Source organism: Anser brachyrhynchus (assembly GCF_964034855.1).
Source record: "Anser brachyrhynchus genome assembly, chromosome: 3".
Lineage (NCBI taxonomy): Eukaryota > Metazoa > Chordata > Aves > Anseriformes > Anatidae > Anser > Anser brachyrhynchus.
The window spans coordinates 99,548,078-99,570,176 of record NC_137696.1 but is presented as its reverse complement, the minus strand read 5'-3'; the positions used below and the strand labels follow the sequence as shown (position 1 = coordinate 99,570,176).

At 39.0% G+C, this 22,099-nt stretch overlaps 1 long non-coding RNA gene across 1 annotated transcript; it reads left to right on the top strand.

Moving 5' to 3' along the window:
• Positions 1-690: 690 nt before the first annotated feature.
• Positions 691-17,278, top strand: LOC308193635. The gene is made up of 4 exons (XR_013949828.1): positions 691-1,178; positions 1,516-1,731; positions 12,080-12,290; positions 14,544-17,278. It is a non-coding gene; the product is annotated as an uncharacterized lncRNA (long non-coding RNA).
• Positions 17,279-22,099: the final 4,821 nt, after the last annotated feature.

Here is a 22,099-nt window from a genome sequence, read left to right as displayed (position 1 = left end):
TGGAAAGTCCCCCACATATTTGACAAGGTTAGTGAGAAAGGAAGCTAAATCTGCATAAGCCTCTGGAGTTTTGGCTTATGTGGGGTTTTTGAACAGCACAGACTTACTAGGATGTTCTGTGGGTGTATAATTCCCTCAGCAAGCAACTAGTTTGTGCCACAGCATCAGAAATCAGAAATGCAAAGTACCAACAAAGGTGGATTTTGTTAGCCAGGAGTGTGTATGTTCAGGCATTTTTAAGGGCACCTTAAAAAAGAAAAAATATGTTGTTTAAGCTCCCCTACAAAATTTAATCCAAAAGCAGATATTGGAACAGAAAAATGGGAATTTGTGACCTCTCCAGGCTTACCTGCAAGCTCTCTAAGTATCCTTGAAACTAGCAAAACTCCTGTGTTTTTGATGGAGAAAGTTATGAAACTTACTTATGAAAAAATTTATATTAGAAAACTGAAACACTTGTAGCAGGCTCCCAAGCCTGTGGGAAAAGCCAGCTTTTCAGGGCCCTGGATTATTCTAGCAGCAAACATTTTCTACCTAGCAAGGCCAGACTTATTAATTCTGATGGGCACAGGGAGGCTCAGCTGCAGCTTTGCTCAGCTGCCAGCTGTGGTCCAGCAAAGCCATCATTCCCTGGTCCCCCTCTAATCCGCCCCTGTCAGGCTGCAGAGCAGGGATAGAAAGCTATGGAGACACTGGAGGATGAACTTACAGCAAAAGTGAACCTTTAAGAACAGAAAGTGTAGTGGAAACAAGCAGAGAGGGAGGGAGAGGTTTCTGTGCAACCCCTTTCCATCAGGCTGTGCCTCAGGAGATTAGGGATTGCCTTGGGGGGACCTGAAGTTACAGATACTACACATAGTTAATGATATCTGACATTTGGTTGCTTCAAAAGCAAAGAGAGAAGCTAAAATATCAAAATTTTGGGGTCTATTTCTAAGTGATTCAAATGACAAGTACAAAAATCCCCTCATGCTGTGAACAGTGCTTCAAGCAACTAACAGCAGTTTTGCTTAAGAGTCTATTGTATCTTCTGAAAATGTTTGTTAGTTATAGTGGCACAATAATGAAGGATATGACAGATGAAAACCAAGAAATTAAATGTATCTATTTCTCAGACCAAACAGCCCTGCTGGAGGACAGTTCTGAGTCTGGGTGTCTGTTCCACCTGTTATTGCAAGGTATGTGCATAGGCTTGCTGTCAAGCACCAACCTACATAGGGCTTTGGGACCATTAGCTAAAGAACAGAGGACAAAAGTAATGTAATTTTGTACTTAAAACATGTTATATGCTTGCTGAAGCTGCAGATCATGATTTAAGGTGATTCACTCAATGGTGAAAGATGGAGCTGCGTGCTGAGATTGTCCTGTAGCTGCACTATATTTTAGGAGGTAATTTGTGTTTGATAGAGTACAGGTGGGTGCATATGTTAATATATATTCATGATGACTTGCATGGAGGTGATTTTTTTTTTTTTAAAGCAAGAAGTTTACCCATCCTTGCTTTTTTTCTAGCAGAATATCCATCAAAGAACCCTTCCCTGCCCAAAAAGAAACCCATCCTCCACAGCGAACCAGAGTTCAAACAGCAGAGGCATTTCAACACATCACAGAGTCCTGCATACTGGCTGGCTGCTTCTCAAGTTAAAGATTTATAATATATTTAATATGGATGAAAACTGGAACCACGGGTTGTAAACTATTAATGGAAGAGCAGTAGACTCCTGCAATCAGGTAAGGTCACTTGCTATGCACCATTGGAAAAGAATAGATTTGATATCATTCAGATCAATGCGCTTCAGTACATTCTTTTAAAACATCCCAGTTTCCAGGCAGCCTATAAACTCTAGCCATTTCCTGAAGCAATTAACAAAGCACAATGCAAAAGCAAAGCATAGATGAAAACAAAAATGAAATATCAACTGTAAAATGTGGAAAAAAACCTCATGCCACTTCTCACTAAGTCATGGCTAAGTGTTGTTAATTGTCTACTCTTTGTAATATTGTCAGGTGAACATCTGAGATTTTAACTGATTTATATGCCTGTTGTTCACTTTGCAATGCAAATGACTGGAAGTGCATGTGGTCTGTTGCCAAGTGTTGGCTGGGAAGAGGTAACCTGAAGCTTTTCGCTTCAGGAGTATCTTGAGTTCCTCATGAGTCGTTCCCACAGGACATATAACCTTACCTAATTTGATCATAAACATCTGGTTGTGTGAGTACTGCTGCACTGTCAGAATATCTTTTCAAATACTGTAGCATAACTCTTCCTACTGTAAATATTTGCAAGAAGAGATGACCAAATTCTGTGATCATGCATCTGGTAGTATTGCTGCTGGTACTAATAACAGAGTGCTTAACATAAACTATTTATACAGATAAATTGAAATGCATTACTTTGGAAGGAATAAGTATAAAAGAAAAATAAGAAGTAGATCATGACTTTTGTATGGACAGACAGGATAGTAGAGAATGCTCTTGTAAAGAGAATGACAGTTTGAGTCCTGCCATTTTCCTTGCTCAAGCACAGCTTAAACCTGTTGGGCCAAATTATTCCCTCTGTGATTCTTCCAAGGGCAACCACTACCCTAAAGATTGTCTCTCTGTTTCAGAATTATCTATAGGAAGGCTAAAAGCAATGCACAGGTGGAAATGTAGATGTTTTATATATATTTATAAGCTGTAGATTACACATATTATACACATTATACTTAAGTTTGGACTCCATACTAGTAATTGGAGTTTGGCTTTCATCCTGTCACTGGGGAAGGAAACCCTTGAAGCTGCTGGGCTCAGGCATCATACTGCAATCACCTGGTGCCACAGAAATGACTTTTTTTTTTTTCTTCAAGAAGCTAAAAACCTGTGTGACATTTAAAAAATAAGGTGAAAGCTTTAAGTTGTCATTATTCCTTAGGTGTTTTCACTTGCAGTTGCATTTATGTCATAGGTAGAGAAATGTCTCCCCTCCTCCATCTCCATGCTGAATTTGTGTAAACTCCCAGTCCTCTCAGAATCTTTAATATTGACTCGGTTATTTCTGAGTAGCTAAGGAGGAAATTGTGAACCACAACAATGCCAATAGATATCTACATGTTATGCACCAACTTTTTGTAGCATTACCTTCTCTATAAGCTTAGAATAATAGCACACAGGTGAGAGACAGCAATTCATGAAAACTTTTTTTCAGAAGGGGAATCCGTATGTGGCTCCGTTCTCTAGTTCAGTTTGACACTTTGATATATATTGTCTTTTAAGAGAAGAAGGATAAATTTTGGTGGTTACTTTAATGGGGAAAGCTGAGCCACTGTCAGATGGAGTTGTGCGTTTTCTGTTCTCTCAGGGTAACGTCATCTTGCTATTACTGCTTATGTTTTGGTTTGCAGTAAGTTATTTGTTGAAGGCACTGAGCTATTTGTTTGGCTGGGATAGGTAGTTGACTAAGTGGCTTTTGGCACATAACAGATCTGACACTATGACTAAATCCATTGCTGTCTGGAGCCCAGAAGATGAGATATGCTCTAAATATCACCTTTTCACAGTTAAAATAGAAAATATCTTATCTTATTTTGGAAAATGCATATTCAGATCCTATAATGCATCCCACAAATTTCCATGCTTTTATGAAGATTCCTGACAAATTTCATCTTACCTTTCTCCATTTGCAATTTTTTAAGCAACCACCGTGTACACACTGTCATCCCCTGGTAGTAAGGGTGGCAGTGACCTGAGAAGTGTAATTACCTGGATTCCTGCAGAAATCTGTATCTCTTTTCACCTTTTTCCTTTCATGAAGATTTGTTGAAATGCCCAAACCTTTTTTGTTAATCTGTAGTCATTTTTCTATGTTCTTTAATGTTTTATAAGCCTATTTAATCAGTCCATTATACAGCAGTATAAAAGTCACTTGAATGATATGTTCTCCAATAGTCATAACTTGCTTGGCTCAACACCAACAGGATAAACAGCTCCATAGATCTTTCTACATCAGCACCTATTTCTTCTTTCCCCAGACTTGACTTATAGGATAGAATTTATTTACTTCTATATATCTAAGCAGCGATGCCGTGTACCTCTACTCAGTTAACAAGTCTGTGCAGCTGTAGAGCTCTTCAGTCATGCTTTGATTATGTTTGTCTTCAAGATTTTCACTTGACATTATCTTAAAGGTGGATCTAGAGGCCATTGAGGCAACTCTGAGGCTTTGGACTGACTTCACTGAGGACCATTTCTGTCCCCAAGGGAACGCCCAGATTTTATATGAAAAAGATACATTGGCGATAACATTGTCCATTATCTGTCAAGCAAATTCATAATTAACATTTATTATTTAAAGCAAAAGCACGTCATCCTGACATTTAGTGAATACTATGTCCTAGCATCAGAGCCTTTTCTTAAGCTGCCTCTTGCCATTCAGAAAGACCATTCTAAGCTTTTAAATTGTTTCTAATTCTTGATGTGGCTTCCTGAATAGTAGTAATATATTTTATGAAAGTCTGTTGTCCTCACCGTTGACTGCTGGGATTCAATGAGGTAACATTAACCTGTCATTATGCATTTCAAAACCTGACAAATCCCTGTACCATTTGAACGGAGACTTTTCCCATATCGTGTATATAGAAGGAGTTCATATTTGTTCTGCAAGTCATTTCTCACTTCTGAAATTCATTCCTTCCAATGTGCAAAGGTTGTGTTAAGTTTCTGCATGTGGTTTCAGATTTACGGCTGCAGTGGTATTGCTAATCATGGGAGGCAAGTCTGAGAAGAAAAAGGAGTTAGGAATAGTTGGCAGTTCCCTGAGAAACTGTATTAAATGTGTGGGTATGAATCATTTCAATGAGGAGGAAGAATAGGAAGTGTTATAAGAAAAAAAAGCTATCTAAAAGCAAATTCTAAGTCTAAAAAGAGCAGTTGTGGAGATTTGGTGAAGTTATTGAAGATGAATTGTAAACAATAAAACAATAAAAGAACAATAAGAGAAAAAAATCAGAAAGACCAAGACTTACAAAGATAGGCAACAAGGAACATTCATTATAAAAAGATCTCATTATATAGATACAACAGGAAGAAGAAAACTTTCCAGTCAGTGAAGAGTGAAAGTTATGGACAGATGAAACCTAAAATATAGAAATATTTAAAGATTTCTTTGCTTCATTTCTCACTAAAAGACCATCACTTGGCCAACTGTTATTTAGGCTGGCAATAAATGGATGAAAGCTTGGGTTAGACCCATGAAAGATTGGTAAGGAAAACACTTAAAGCAATTTAATACATTGTCTGGATCATGAACTCTGTCCCAGGATATTGGAAGAACAGGTTGAGAGTCATTATTATCTTTGGGAACTTGTGGAGGGTAAGTGAAATTCTGAAGGAATGACAACTTGGTACCTATCTTCATTTTCTTAGGGAAAGAAGGATTTTATTCTTTATTCTGAATAAGAGAAAAACAGTCCTTCCAAATGTAAATTTTTTGTTCTCTCTGGATAGGACAAAAAGAAACAGGCTTTCAGTGCAGCAAGGCAAGACAGTAAAACATCAATCAATCAATCAATCAAATAAAAAAACACCCCGGACCCTGATGTTAAAGGGGTGCTTATTTGTGGAAACAGGTTGCCTAGAGAGGTTGTGGGAGCTCCATCCTGGTACATTGTTAAGATTAGGTTAGACAAACATCTACCAGGAATAGTGTAAGTATTTTTGATCCTACTTAAAGGTAAGAAATATATTGTATTGCCTCTCGAGGTTCCTTTCAAGTTAGATGTTTATTATTTTATATCATTAATAAAAATCACATCTTCTGTTATTTAGAAAAATAGAGAAATTTGTACAGCTGAACTCTGTTTTATTTTCACATCTGATATTAACTATTTGAAAAACAGACCTTTTAAAAAAGACTTTTTTTTTCCCCTGTATTATATGAAAAACAAAACAAAACAACAAAACAAACCACTGTAGCCATTCCTCCTCTGGGTGTTTAATAATAAGTAACATTTTAAAAAAATAAAGTCAGTGAAGAACTACTCAAAACATACAGGGGAAAAAACATGGAAATCTTTTGCAGGAGGATTGTATAAAATGGACGGAAATGAAACTAATCAGTGCTGAAAGCAAGCCCACAATTAAATGCATGTTTCCCATAAATATGTAGTTAACACTTCTACTTAGTTTATTCTCTCTGCCTGAGTCTGTGAAATGAACACAGCATGAGTGCCCAGTGTGAACGGGAAAGATGAGCTGGTATACACCTTCATCTGCTCTACTCCACAGCTTTCTAAGGCTGCATTTCTTAAAACAAGAGAAAGTCACCCCAGATCAACATGTTGCACAATCATTTCTTCTCAGTCCACTTTCTCAAACCCCTGTTACATCCTAAGTGGTAGCAGAAACACCAGCCTTGCCACGGAAAATATCCTTGGTGTACATTCAATTAGACGAAGAGTATAATGTCTCCAAGTATAGGTGTGCAACAAAAATATAGAAATTACACAAATTATGAAGACCTGAGGCAGTTCTTAACCCAGTTTGTAAACTGTCACCTGTGGGGACACGGCTCTGTTACCAGCAGAGAGACAGTGGCAGAAGGCAGCATCCTGACGCGAGGTGCATGGAGGTCCTGGGCCCTCCTCTGTGCCTGAGCTTTCTAACAAAGGACAGACCATACGCTGCCCATGAAGGCACAGTCTCTCTTTCTCCTCTGCTGATTATTGCAAAATGATAAAAGACCAGTAGCTTAGACCTTTTTTTCAAAGCATTAATGCTTCAGCACTTCCCAGGAGAGCTATGGATTCCTGCAGAGTCTATTTACTAGCTTATTTATAACAGAATGATGGCTTTAGTTACTTTTTGTGGACTTAGAGATATGAATTGACTGAGAGTCTTTAGGCCAATAAGAGGAAAATCACTGCATTAACTGTGCAGGGTAAATGACAAGTGCAGAGTCCTGCACAATTTCTACAACTCATAAAGGTCCTTCTGTTGTGGTAGACCAACAGCAGAAATCATCGTTCCATTCTGCTAACTACAGAATTACTATATCTCACATCAGAGATGGTCTCTGTTTTTCTGAATGGTTTATAATCTGTGTTTTGAGCCAGTGGAAGGCCTTGACAAGCAGGTGGTGGGCACTGTAACCCAGATGATTATGTGCAATTAACCTGAAGTGACAGACACTGAACATCTGCCCTCTCATCTTCTGCTTAACCTTCACCTATGGCTGCTTTAACAATGGGCCTCAGTTTTTTGTTTTTTGTTTTTTAATTATTATTGTTATTATTCTCTCAGGCTTTCCCCTTTCTTCAGAAGCATCTTTGTAGCCTTTAATTTTCTTTCTGGACATTTCCATTTCTTACTAAATCTTCATAGCTCCCCATGGTCTTTTTACTATTTTCCTCTGATTTTCATATCCTTTTTGGTTTGGGCTTGCCAAAAATACCTAACATTTCAAACAGCTGTTATAGGAAATAATCACTGTTAACCTTTCATTAAACTCCCTCTCAATTTCGGTTATAACATCCTTGTTTCCCTTGGCTGCCTGTTATCTTTTAGCTTATGTATCTTTTGGCACACATTTATTTTTTTTTTCTTTTTTCTTTTTTTTCTCCAACAACATCTACTAAAATAGGACTGAATTGTGTTGGCACCTAGATGCCTGTTATAGGCAAATACAATTAAAATATTAAATTAAAATTAAAATATTAAAACAATATTTGTCAAGTAATATTAAAAATAGAATCACTGGAAAGCTCTTGGTTTTGAATACAGAAAAATCAAAATGAAAACTTACTGTCAAAGAACTGGGGGGATTCTTGAGTGGTGGGCTATGAAAGAAGTATTCTAATTTTGCTTGATGTTGGATGAAAATGCAGAGAGCTTTCCTCATTATTATAAATCATTGTGAATTCCACTATGTAAAAAAAACTTGATCAATAACTTTAGCTTCATTTACAATATAAATGTCCTAAGAATGGCCAGAGTGCATTCCAGGCTGCATTTCATTGAAAGGATAGGACTGGTCTGAAACTTTTCTAAATGTTGGATTTGACTCACCTTGAGAGAGTCTTACACAAGCAAGGCTTCATGTCATGCAGTTCAGGCAATATATTTTGGATAAGTCAAAGGAACACATGTATGAAATAACAGATATGCAAGGGGTTATTTTTCTCCTTTGGTCTAACTTCCATCTAAGCAACACCTGACTAAAACCTAAAAATATGTCTTAGAAACATTCTCAGATACCTGGAAACGCTGCTTCAGTTATTTTCTTATCATCACCCAAAAGATAAAACCTTTCAGTACAGGAAACAATCAGTAATTGCCTCTGTAGGGGACTTGGTTGTGGCATTCTGGTTTTTATTTAGAGAAAGAATCCCGTCTGTCTGTCTGCCTGTCTTTCTTATATGTAAGGAACTCACAGCTAAATTATTTTATTATTCACATATTTCTCACCGAGGGCATTTTAAATATAACACAGGGATGATAAAAGCAGCTGAAGTTTAGATATTGCCTTTCCTTGCCAATAATTTACAACAAAGCAGATGTGTATGCAAATCACATCTATTTTAATTCCAGAGATCACTAGCTCAGTCGATTACTTTAAAATAACTTACATCTTTAAAACATAAAATGTGATAAAGAAGCTTTAATCTTGGATAAGGAAGGTGTCAATAACTACCCAACCAAGGGCAAGACTGAAACATATGGTTACATTTTCCAGACTTTCATTGACCTCATGGGAGCTCTCAGTAACAAGTCAATGACAAAATCTATGTATAAGAGTAAGAATTGTGTGCATGCGTGTTGGAGGTAGTAGGACACATGTCTTGTGCTACAGATTATTTGATTTTGGGGCAGATACATTCTGAAGATCATGAAAAACTGCATTTTCTCTACCTGAAAAAAAGCAGTGACATTGTAACTCAAAATGCATCAAAAGAAAAAAAAGCATACTTCTAGAGAGAAGCACAGAGACAGAAGCATCATTTGTACAATTGATTTCTCCCCTTTTCTGTGCTCACTTATGCCAATTTTATTGCAGCTCTGTCTGTGTAGAAGCCCCTTGTATGCTTGTACTCCCACTTCTACCTTCTTCAAAAGTTAGTGCAACCTCCATTACTCTCGAGAGACAGTCTCTCCTAAAGAGACCTGTCAGAAAAGGCACTCAGCAGTTCTGACAAACAGCTATCAAGACTTTGATTTCACAGAGTGGAATAATTTGTAGTCTTAGCCTTTCATTCTACAAGTCCTGTTGTCTTAGGCCTTCTGTCCACAGCTGTCAAGCACAGATATTTTACCCGTGATTCCTCATCTGACAGACGGTGTGATTAAAACCATGCCGAGCATCAGCTACGTTCAGAGATCCCATAAATGCTTCTAGTCTTATAATATCTTTTTCACCCTCTCTTTGAGGGATGGAGAAGTTCTCCTGCAATTCGCACCATTGACTGGGAAGCGATAATAGACTACCCCAGTGAAACAAACCCTTTCACACAGCGGGCAGGAAGAATTCAGTAACAGCAGGACAATTTTACTGTAGGAACAACTATGCTCGTGTGAGAGCAAACATCCTGGCATGGGCTGACATGTCACTTATTCAGGTTATCAGTGCAATGTAGGTACATCAAGAGCCCAAAAGAGTTTCATCCACTTTTTTTTTTCCAATTATTTTTTAGTCCCTGAAGTATGTCCTCACTGTCCTCACCTTTCCTTTGTTCTCATAATCACAGATGGTTTGACATCAAAATTTTAATATCTTTCTTTTCTGCTGGACATTGAAACTATTGATTTTAACATGTGTCTTATGTACATTTCTTTTCTTGTTCCAGGGTTTATTGGAAGGCAGATTGGTGGTTAAGATATACACTTTTTTTTTGTTCTCTGTATGTGAGACCTGATAGGATACAACAACAACTGCTGCCCTGTTCCTAATAAAAATAGAAAAGATCTTACCAACTCATATTCAGTTATATGTCTGCCACTGAGGACAATAACCTTCCTCAAGCATTTCTAATTGTTGGCAAGATGCTGTGGGTACGAAGCAGTATTTTCCCCCTCATTTCTTTGTATCTTCTCTTTTCATTTCCTGGGTTTTATTTGCAAGCAGTTTGAAGATACTCCCAAGACCTGGAATACTGTTGTTATAGTGCTGCTTTTAAAAAATGCCAGGTTATGATGAAGAAGGGATATATTTAGAAAGCCCGGTCTGGGGTCCATAGTAGAGCTTTCCACTGATGTGCCATCAGTCACTAGTTCAACAGTAGACAAAAGATTTCCAAATAGGAAAAATCCTTGATATATGTCTCATAGAAGACACTTCTGAATCCTACAATTACAGCGTCTGGTTATTGATATATGGCGTACCCCCTCGAAGAGTGTAGGAACAGAATGATTCCTCTATAGAATTAAGCAAACCAGTAAAAGGAACAGTTTCAGTTCATACGGTGTATACTTCTTCTAGGATATCTGTACCTCTTGTGTTTATCTTTTATTGTTTTTTCTTATTGTTCCCTGGTGAATTTGTACATGTACTCATGCATTACCATAATTGCTTTGGCTTGCCCACTCTGTTTTGTTCTTACATCTTGTATGTTTGAAATGAGTTAAATATAACAGGAGAAAGAGAAAAACCTCTGTAGTAGAATTTCTGTCACATTATCTCAAAAGAGAGTAGTTCATTTCTATGCTAATGGGGAGCACGTGGCTCAGGGTAATTGTTAGAAAATATTCCTTGCAGATATCTATCGTCTTTTATTGTTGAATACTAAATATTCTGCTTACAGTAAGGATGTAATTCACTCTGGGCAATAACACACCGAGCTTCATGCTACTCTAATTGCAACAAACCTCTGCAGTGTTTAGTCATGGTGGTGGACGAAAAAAGTTCACTCTCAATAAACCACCCTGCTGCAGTGTGAGTCTGGCAATAAAATATACTCAGCTGAGGAAGGTCAACTGTGAAATGAATTTATAAGAGAGATTGACATGTCACAAAAAACTCTGATTTGATTCTAATAGGACTGATTTACTAAGCCTGTGTGTATGGCATCTGTTTATAATGTATAAAGTCTGTAGTAAGTGTATGAAAATAATACCACTGTACAGATGTGGAAAATTTCCATTTTTCACCCACAAATGATAGTCTTGTATTGTCCATGAGGTCAGACTTGAAGATCATAGTCATTCCTCATGCCCTTAAAATTTATGAGCAAAAGCAGAACGGTCCACAAAACCTACTAATGCCTTAGCTGGGCAGACCTTTTATTTCTTGCAGAAATTTAGCTGAAGCAGTAATGGTTGCTATGAAAAAAAAAAGGAGAAAAAAATAAAGGACTTCTTGAAGCTCCTTTGTAAAATGAAGAGACAATAATCATTCTGAACTACCCAAGGATGTTTTGTGGCTTATTTATTGCTTGCAGTGCATGTTCAAGATTCTCCTATAAAAGGCATGGCTATACGCAAGTGCTGAGTATTGCTATTATTAATAAAGGACCATAATGGTTCTAAATTTAGAGTTATGGTTCAATACGGAGTTTAAGCTCTTTGCCTGGGTTACAGCCATGAGGGTATGCAAGTAAGCAGTCCCTGTCAATTACCGACAATGACATATGTAAGATAGTGCCTGCTTGTGTCTCATTATTTTGATTTGAAGACACCGTAGCAGGAACATTCAGAATGCTAAAACCCCAAGAGAAGATGAACATGCTGATAACAAGAGCATAAAGCTGTCAAAGGCAGAAAACCTTGAGTATGTCTCCAAGCAGGGCTTTTGCCAAACCACAAGCTGAACATACCCTTTGAATGCTGTAATGTATATTGTACTCTCCATCTTAAACATACTTGTGGAAGCAAAAATAAGCCTGTAAAATGCTAAAAATAACACCTTCCGCCATGTTTTTTGTATGCTGTATGCTTAGAGTAGCCTTTAAAAGAATGTAAAGACTTGAATGCAGATTCTTTTCTGCAGTCAAATCTGTTTAGAATCGTAGGGGCAGCATTAGGAATTTTTGTTAGTTTGTAATGGGCTACTAAGTACTTATTAGACCACATGTGAGCATTGCTTTTTTTGTCTTACCTTCAATGTATGCAGGCACTGTCTTGGAGCATGAAATTCCCTCGTAGTGCAGAGAGGTGAGGAGGCCCCTGTGAAGCATGGGCAGCAGCAGGCAGTGGTGCATGGCCACCAGTGACAGAGGGGAACAAGTGCAGTAAGAAGGGGACCCAGGCCCTGTGGCTGCTACCATCATGTCCTGTGTGATGGCCACACTGTTCTCCGCAGCAAGGAGGAAGGATTCTTTCAGGTGGGTATAATTCTGCATAGCAAGTCCTGCCCCAGAGGAGGAAGAGCCAGAAGGCCTCCCATTTAGCACAAGCTGAGGGACATTGCAGGGTATCTTCCAGTTGTATTTTCTGCAGATTTACTCTAGAGTAGCTCATTCAGGCTTGAAAGGTTAATTAGAGAAATCCTGAAAATGTTCTTAGTGCTGACTGGTTGTCACCAGCATTCCTCCACTGAGTACTTTCAAGTCAATCTACTTACAGGGGATTAAAATGACCCTTCTGTATGTTTATGAGGAATATTTTGACAGGAGCTAACATAAACCAGGTGTGAAACATACTGCAAGCACAGCTTCTCTTGGGAGAGCAGTCAATGAATCCACATTTAGTGGTTAATTATTTACGTTGCATTAAGCTTTTGCACAAGAAGTGATACCTGCTTTTTCACCTGAATAGCAGAGGTACCCTTCCTTAGTAAAGGTTAAACATATTGTTAACATGCTTGTGTCCTCAAAAATAAATACATTTATTTAACCACTATTTTTCCCCACAAAATAAACATTTCTGCCTTTATTTTTGGAATTCAAACTTTGATTTATTCAAGAAAAATATAAATAGGCACTAGTGTAGCTCACACTCGCAACAAGAACAAAATACTGTCACCAAAGTGATCTACCACCCAGGAGCTTACTGTTACCATTTCTTTACTCTGCAGGCTCATGCCACTTAAAAAAACCTCTGCAATCAGAAAATAAGATGCTTGAATTATTTAACATACAAGAGACCAAAGTGATATAAATGCAAAAGGCCAGCAAGCAAGATCAATTACTGTGTTGAGGATTGTCAAGAGTTTCTAGTCTCCAGAGACATTTGTAAATCCTGTATCCACAAAAGTGATATACTGTTTATCTAGGCCAGGCTGCCAAATGAAATACATATTTATCTCTTCCATTCCAGACTAAGCTTCATGTCAAAAATGCCACAAGGAAATATGAACAAGCACATGGTGATAGAAACCATTAGCTTTGTGGTTACATTAAGTTTTCCTCTTAATGCAGCTCATTTTCCATAACTAAGTATGCCCATTTGCATACCTTGTTTCCAGGCATATGTTACTGGCTCTGCTGAGGTGTGCAGCTGAACGCATATTTACTCTGGAGTTTTACTAAAAGACTTTTTTTGAGCCAGGCAACTCATTTTCTTGATGCTTCCTGCGCTCTTTCCTGATTTCTTTATAATCAGATATCATGAACACCAACCTTTGCAAGGTTGTCCTGCGTGCAGGACAGCAGAGGGCAGGGTGTTGAGAAGGAATGTCAGGATGATACTGGGAAGAAATGCATATTACATTTAAATGAGTATCTGTAAATGTCAAAAAAGATTGCTTTTTTTGGTGTAGGATCAGGCCAAGGACAGAAAAAGACAGTTCTGCCCAGAGGTAGGCTAGGAATGAGCCCTATTCCTTAAGGAAACTAAGCAGGTGATTTACTGCAGATCTTGACCCCTCTCTTGATAGTCTTGTCTGTCTCCATATTTTCTCAGGCTGCAATATGATCAGCTCTTCAGCCTGCTTTTTCCTCTGCTGGGATGAAGACAGTAAACACCTTTGAAAATTGCTCTAAAACCTCTGCCATCTATGCAGAGCAAATAAGCTTTGTCTGTTTGCTGACCCTCTGGAAGTCATCTACAGTAGTCCTAAAGCAATCAGGAATACCTTTGCATGTGATACCCTTGATATAGCCTTCATTTTCCAGTCTTATACCTTTGCTATGCACATGCACAGCTTACATCCTAAGGGTCACTTGGTTGCAAAATTGCCTGCAAATAGAAAATGCCCAAACTGAAGCTGAGAGAACTGTAAATTAGGGAAGGCACAGTTTCTTATCTGAGGGAATGCTATGGCCCTGGGAGAGGGTCTTCCCACAGCTCTGCCACAAAACTCCCAGCTGTTGCCTGTCCACTGACCTTTCTCAAATGGCCACTGGATATAAAGATCTCAGTTTTTAGAACCTGACTGGGTATATCCATGTCCAGTTCTCAAGAAGTCTCAAGAAGACTCAACAACTACCACTGAAGGGATTAAAAGCCATGCATAAGGAGTCTGGAAAAATATCAGGCTATAAATTTATCCTACCTGGGTATTGATGTTTGTACCTTGGCTTTTGATGATGAGAAGCATGCGCTTACAGGACATATCTTATCCTAAATGAGGCTTTTCAACTTTGTCTCAAGAATTGCTTCCTGTAACTGCCTATTTCCTCTTCTTTGTTTTAAAGAGAATGTAGATGGCCAGCTCAGGAATGGATGCCTGCACTGAAGACATTGAAGCCTAGATGCATCCCATCTGCTTGGTTGGTAAACAATATTGTGGCGTGCAAGGCCTGGGGCATCACACTGAACACTGACAACAAAATCTGTTCATTTAGTTGAGCACTGGCTATTTTATTTGCTAAATTATATGGGAGGTCCTTTGAAAAGCATAATGACATGTTTCTGTAGTTATTAACTCTGTCATGGTGAATTAGCACAAAGTAATACTGTCTGTAAAACCTTAATTCTACTGTTTTTTAACTTCTGAATCTTCGATGAAATGCCAATCGATTCTTGGCATTTTTTAGAAGCAAAGCTGAAAAAAAATCCCTAAATTTTCCATTTTTGTGAGGGACTGTCCATTGATGGAGCTGGAACCTTCTATCGCACAGACCTTTGGCACTTCAGTGGTAGAATAACTGATAGCTGCTCCAGAATGTCATTGTCTATGTTCTCCAGCAGTAAAGTAGATTTAAAAGTGCCCTTTCCAAGGTGCTTTGTAGGTTATGGCTGATATCAGGGGTGTGGTGAGACTGAGGAATTTGAATTTCTGCATTTTGGAGGGGAAGTTCCATTGGTGTTTAGAGACCCTTCTTGACCCATCCATCATGGTCTCTTCCTCAGTCCTCTCAAGTCCTCCCAAGAAAGCTCTTTCTCAGCTAACCTCACTGTTAGCTTCTCCTGACTTCCTATCCAGTCCCTAACCATTTCTTGCCCTCACCTAGTCCTTCCATGGTTTCTTCCTTGTCCCCTGTTTTTGCATCAGGTGGCTGTCTTCTTCTTGCCACCTGGGTGCCAAAACTGTTTTTTTTTTGACTACAGAAGGCTGTGTCTTGTGTTTTTGTTCTTGTGTTTTGGGGCAGTATGGAGGAACAATGGCAAGGGAAGGTGGAAGTTGGGAAAGGATCTTGCCGACCTACTGTATAAAAATGGAAGAGCTGCAAGCAGGTTACCTGTCGGCATTGTGTGTCATGATCCCAGAAATGGGAACAAGTCCAGCCTTCAGGAAAACTCTTCTGCCAAATTCAAAAGTCTCCTTTAAAACACATGCCATAATTTATTGATGAAATAGGTGGATTATTTTACATGAGAGGACTCACTAATTCTTAAGCATGTTACAGGTGACACTAATACTGTTCTCTCTACTGTTGTTATGTTCTGAAAGTGGTGTGTAAGAGTCGGGGGAATGCAGGGAAATTGCCACCAGATGGTTTGAGATCAGTCCTGTCAACAGATTGAGGAAATGCAAAAGCCTGGGCTAGTATGGAGAGGGCTGGGCTGTTGCTTAAGGGTGGTTTCTGTGCTGCGTGTGTGTGTCTTTAAGGTGATCAGAGTATCAGTGACACAATAAAAGGCAAGGCAGAGCTCACCAGATGATGGCTGGAAAATTTAAACTTATTTTTATTTAATATAGCAGCTGCACAAAAAACAATTCCTTTAGAGGTACAGTATTTCCCCAGGAGGGCTCAGCATTTCCCTAACTAGAGACAAGTGCAATCCTCCTCTAAGCAGTTAATTTCCCTTGACTTTCCAAGTGCACGGTACCAAACCAAGCCAGCTGTGTTTAGGTGCCCTCACACAGAATTAGGTACCCTGCTTGCAGCACACGGATTTGAAACTGCATGGCTTAGCAGCTGGACTAGAATTATTATTAGAGCCATAATGTACTTAACAGGAAAAAAAAATCAGTAAGGTTTTATAAGAAAAGCAAGATACTCTGCTAGCTTTGCATAAGCCTTGCAGCTTGTTAATGCTACCATGGAAGCAGTCTTTGCCCTTTTCCATCAAGCTGTCTTTGTGTGGTCTCTGTAAGATGAAGCATCTGGCATAGCAGCCAAAATCTGTGAGAAAACGTAATATATTTGGGGGCTTATGTCTTAAATGTGTTTAAATGACAAACTCTTCAAACCAGCAAAGAAATAGAGTTGGTCAGCCCTGCCACTGGCTTCCCTGAGCATCCTAACCCAGCACAATGCGGAGAGGGGAGTGCTCACAGCCTTGTTTCGAACTCAGGCACGGCAAACCTCAGATGGTGTTAGACCACCCCAAAGGAGCAATTTCCGAAAGCTTTGCCTTAAAAGTCTTGCATTGTGCTGCAAACAGCAGCTGCCAACCCGTTGGCAGGCTTGGTGTTCAACAGTGAACTTAAGCTGGAAAGGGGCAGATCATTTAACTGTGACACCACATAATTTGTTGTTACTGAAGTCCATATTTATCCTATTAATAAAGAGCGTGGCATTAACATTTTGTGTAAATGAGGATAATTTATTAAGTGAAAGAAAAAGAGACCAAGGAAAACAGATTGCTCTAGAGAGCAAAGAAATATATCACTGCAAACATACATAATGAATGCAATTTATAAAGCTCTTTTAATTAAAAGTTTCTAAGTTGAATTATTTCATTTTGTTGCAAAATGTGAGCACGTTTTAGTAAGCCAAACTTCTCAGTTGATCCTGAGGCCCCTTTTAAGAGAAAATGACTATTATGCTTATATCTGTCTATTTGTCATTAAGAAATTGTTTATTTATAGTTTATGAAAGTGGTGTAAGCACAGGGTTTATGGGCTGTATTTTTGTTTATCAGTGTTTCTCCTGAATTAATTTCCAGCTACCTAGACTTTTTAATAATCATAATTTTTCTCCTTTATAGGAAAGATAAATAATACCAATGCTCGCTTTCTACTTTTTATAACAGACTTGAATAACTATCTATCCCCTAGCTTGGGAACATGAATTCCTACTGTCCCACTTGTCAAACATATGCTGCACAGTATCATATATTCGAATGCACTTATAGAAAGAATGCATCTATTATAACGAGGTATCTGATGAATGAAGGTAGGTATTTGCTGTGAACATCAGTGAAGAAGCTTGGCTCAATTCTGTCCTGTAAAAACTTCAGTTTTGCACAAGATGTTGCTGCACAGACCAAAGCAAAGCTGCATTCACAGTGTTTGAAAACATTGATCAATCGGAGTGGCCATTGGGTATGAATGGTAAAGAAAAATATTTTCTGCCTTAGAATCTTGATTCCCACCATCACAACATAGCCACCTGAGATGGACCCATGCACTGCTCAGGAAACAATCACTCCCTTCTCCTGAATTTTAAGGTTCAGTATCAACATCTCAGGAAAGTCTGGGACTAGAAATAGGTGTTGGATATCCATTCAGAAACTGACTTGATATGGCTTTGAGATATTAAGCTTTAATGGAATGTGAAAATATTGTACTTAAGCAGAGGTACCTATGTATTTTATTTATTTATTTATTTTTTTCATGTATGTGTGCTGCCTGGCCTCCTCCTGTGGTAACTTCCTGACCAGTAAAACTGATTTTTTGGGTAAGGATGCTATATCATGTTTTTAGTATGCTCGGGGAGTGGTAGGTAAGAAACAAGCTTGTGACACATCTCACATTAATATTCCCTCCTCCTGATTCCAAGCAGATTTATACATTGCTTTATTCCCCGATCAGCTTAATTTTTAGAGCAAAATCTGTGAGATTCAGTCAGTTCTGAATCAGAGAAAAACCCTTCTCTCCTCGGGTTTACTGGAACTTAAAGTGCTAAAAGCACCGGAGTGAAATTTGCCTGGGTGATTCTTCCTCAGAAGACTGAAGAGCAGAGGGAATGAATCTGTCCTTGGAGCATCATTCTGTATGCCCACAGAAGACAAATTCACTCATGACACTTTTTTCAGTGAATGAGCAATTTAGAAAAGCTATCCTTAAATCACCTTTAAAAATGACTAATAAATTAAATCATTATAAAAATAAAGGCCTTGCATCTATGTCAGGAAAAAAGGTGCTAACCCTTGCTAATACTTGCAAATAGCTCTTCTATTGATGTATATTAGAAATTGTATTTGGCCACAAGAAAGTGAAGAGAGCTATATATGCCAGAAATAGAAGAGGACTCCTGAGAACCTTTTCACTGAAGTTTGGGTGTGAGGAAATGAGTTTTCTAACCCTTCAATTAGAAGCCCTCAGTGCAGATCCTGAGAGTTCATTATTCAGCTTTCATGAAATGCTGAAGTTTGCAGCTTCCTTCTGAGACACTGAAGTTAGGATTTCTTCCAACAAATTTTTTTTTTTTTAGTTTTAGTTAAAAATTATAAGGTTTATTTTACCTCTATTTGAGGACCTCAGTCCTTCCCCCAGACATAAACAGGCTTCAGTCTGTCAGTTGGCCCTCCTCCTGGTTACCAGAGCTTCTGTTTGAGTAATCTCACAACTTCAAAAACTTGCATAAGTATAATGTAATTTCATTTGGTATTGAAAGAGTTCCTGTCCTTTTTTCTCCATGCAAGTTTCAAGAGTCAGGGAGTCTTTTATGTTTTAGCAATTTCCCTCCTACATCATCATTTTGCATTGTCAAGTGTTCAAAGAAACAGCTAGGAAGCTGTCTTGGTCCTCTTCACAGCGCTGATTATCAACCTGCTGCCCTTTGCAAGGCTGTCATGTTCAAGTACAGGATCCAACACTTTCTGAAGGAAACTGCCAGCACTTATCTCTGGATTGCTTATTCTCTTTGCTCCAGACAAATATGGACATTACTTTTCTGGCTTTTTTAAGTAGACCACAGTCCTGGCTAAAAAAAAGGCCTGTGATGGGCTGAGGAGTAAGTAGACTCCTCCAAGTAAAGCAGGCATGTACTCGGACTCTCTTACTGCAAAGACTTTATGTACATTTCAAAAAACTCTTTCAGTCCTGTGTACTAAAATTTTGGAGTGCTTTGATTGTCAGATGACAACATGTGACGTTGGGAGAGTTTTGGGGCTTATTTCGCCTTAATCTTCATGTTTCAAGAATGTGTTGGTACGTTCATGTCTCATCTTGCCCTGCATAGTGTCCTGAATTCATTTAAAGCATCACCTCCCTTTAAGATCATCGCTCCCAAATATCAGGGATGCATCTTGGTGCTCTGGGGATTAAAAGGCTATTACAGGAATTGAAAATGTTACCATTAGTGCATGGATAGCATCATTTTGCTGTTTTCCCACATAGAGATCAGATTTTTCCTCTCCTGCTGTTCTTTGTTCCATAAATCTATGGAAATAGGCAGCTGCCTGGAGGTGGTGCTGATGTACTCTTCTTGATCACAAGCTGTGCAATGCCTCTGAAAAGCCTCTGAATACACTGGAGTGAGCGACAGTTTGATTTTGTCTGGCATGCACAAACTAGCAGCATTCAGTTACATCTTTATGTCCTTTACATTTTATGTTGCTGAAACTACTTGCAAATATCATGCGGCTATATTGACTCTTCTGTGAGGGAGTGCTGGACTTCAGCCTGTCTTCTGCTTCTCAAACACATTGCATAGCCTTCCAGATACCAGGATACTGCAGGAAGGCAATATGGATATCCAAAGACTACCTGAGAAAAGCATCAGAAATTCAGTAACCAGTAAAAATATGAACTTCAAGTGTGAGTTCCTCATTTTGTAAATGCAAACGGCTTGGGAGAGTGTTTCAGTGATGTACGTCAGTTTGAATCATGGTGCCTGGGAAAGGCTGTGATGTGTCCTTTGCTTGTCCCTGTGCTGGTATGTTCTACAGGACCAGGAAGCTCTGTGGAGCCCATTTCATGTGGTGGAGCAGACAGACAGTGCTTTAACTTGGTGCTTCACGTAGATGTAACCAGGACCAGCATGATCTTGCAGTAGTCAGTACGGTAGTCCAAACACATCCTTGTCACAGGTTTGCCTTGGAGGAGCTGCTTTCAGCTGCAGGAGTTGAAGTCCCTTTCTTAACTGACCATCTCGCAGCTCCTTGGCCTGGGCTGGGTCCAGTGTAGAGGCCTGCTGCTGCGCTGGGCCTAGCCAGCCTGCCTCAACCCCTTAGATTGCTGCTCTGGCGTCAGACAGTATCTGCCTCACCTCAGGCCTCTGGGTGATGGTCAGGCTTCTGAAGCCCTTCTTGTTCATGTTTTGTATTGTTCAGCATGGCCCAGAGGACCAGGCTACTGCCCATGAGGTTCCCACAAACTACCTGGCAGCCCAGTTACCCTCAACACCTGTCCTCTTTTCTGCCTTTTTCTTTCTTTGGTAACCAACACTTTATATAAATAAACCCGACTGCTTGAAGGTTTATTCTACAAAAATCTGGCCAGTAACATACAGTCACACTGACAGCTCTGAGCCAGTGATTGCCTGGTGTATTAGCTTTTTGGGTTGTCTCTAGATGATCTTCATGTAGTTCCAGCTTGTATTTGTTGGTGTACAGTTAAATCATTGCTGTTTCTCCTGTGGCTTTCCTTCTGCCTGTGATTAAATGTCCGACATACAATGATTCTTCATCTATGTGTGTTTTCTCATGCATCTTTTCCTATAGGCAGAACTCATTTCTGGCTGAAGGTCTGCTTCACTGTCATGCTCTGAGGCTTGTTTTCTGTCTTCAAAATGGCATAATCTGTAACAAATGTACCGTGTAAGTAAGTTAAAAATACATTGATCTTTATTCCTACTCTGGCTGTGAATGCTTGATAGGCAAAGAAGTATTCAGAAAACCAGCTTCAGAAACTGTAGTGAGCACGAAAGCTAAAACCTTATTGTTATGCCTGTAGTGCAAAATATCTGACCCCATAAGGACAGCTGAATCTGAGTACCACATACATTCCCCATATGGACACTAATACTCAGATTCACTGCTTCCAAGTACTTTAACATTTCACACGTATTTTTTTCCTTTCTTGTAAAGGCCTTTCTCAGTGTGGTGTCATGGCATTTACTCCTTCCTTCTGTTGCATGTGTATACTAAGGTTAACAGTAATTCAGTCTTGCTAACTAAGTTTAACTTGCAGAAGCATACGTATCCTTCACAGAAATTTATGGTGTTTTCTGAGGTTTAGTTCTCTTTCAAATAGTCACATTTAAAATACTGAGCTGTAAGGCAGTCTTGAACAGTGAAACTCATAACCTTTCATGCTTCTGCACGGATGGAAAGAAGCTGATGCTCTGATTAGTTTCCTACACAAGTCTCAGGAGAGATAAATACAGCAAGGGAAATAGCAAAGACCTTGCTGTACAATAATCTGTTTCAGTAAAGTCTGCTCTATAAGAAGGATTAAAGAACTGTGACCAGGATCAAGTAAAATATGAGCATATGATTGGTAGATACAAGAGGGTCAAAGTCGCTGTGACTGGTAGCCTGCCAAAACCTTGAAGAATTCACAATATCCTCTGTGCTTCTCTTGCAATTACAAAACAAATCCATTTTTTTTTCTTTTACCTTATTAACTAGCTTACAGTGGTGTTTAACACCCCCATTCCAGGCCTCTTTCTCCAGCAGCATTAAAGCTCTTTTTCATGAAGGTCATTTTCAATAAGATTTGATTGAATAAGTGCAAATAGCTTCATCCCTTTTGGGTCTGACTTATTGATGAACTCAAATATCTCTAAATAGTTATGTCAGGAAATATTTCCATTCAAGCAGACTTACTTTCATTTGTTACAGATCATCGCCAAAACAAGTTTTCCAGGTCATCTTCTCAGGCTGTCTCTGACTTTACCATTTAGGGTTGTTA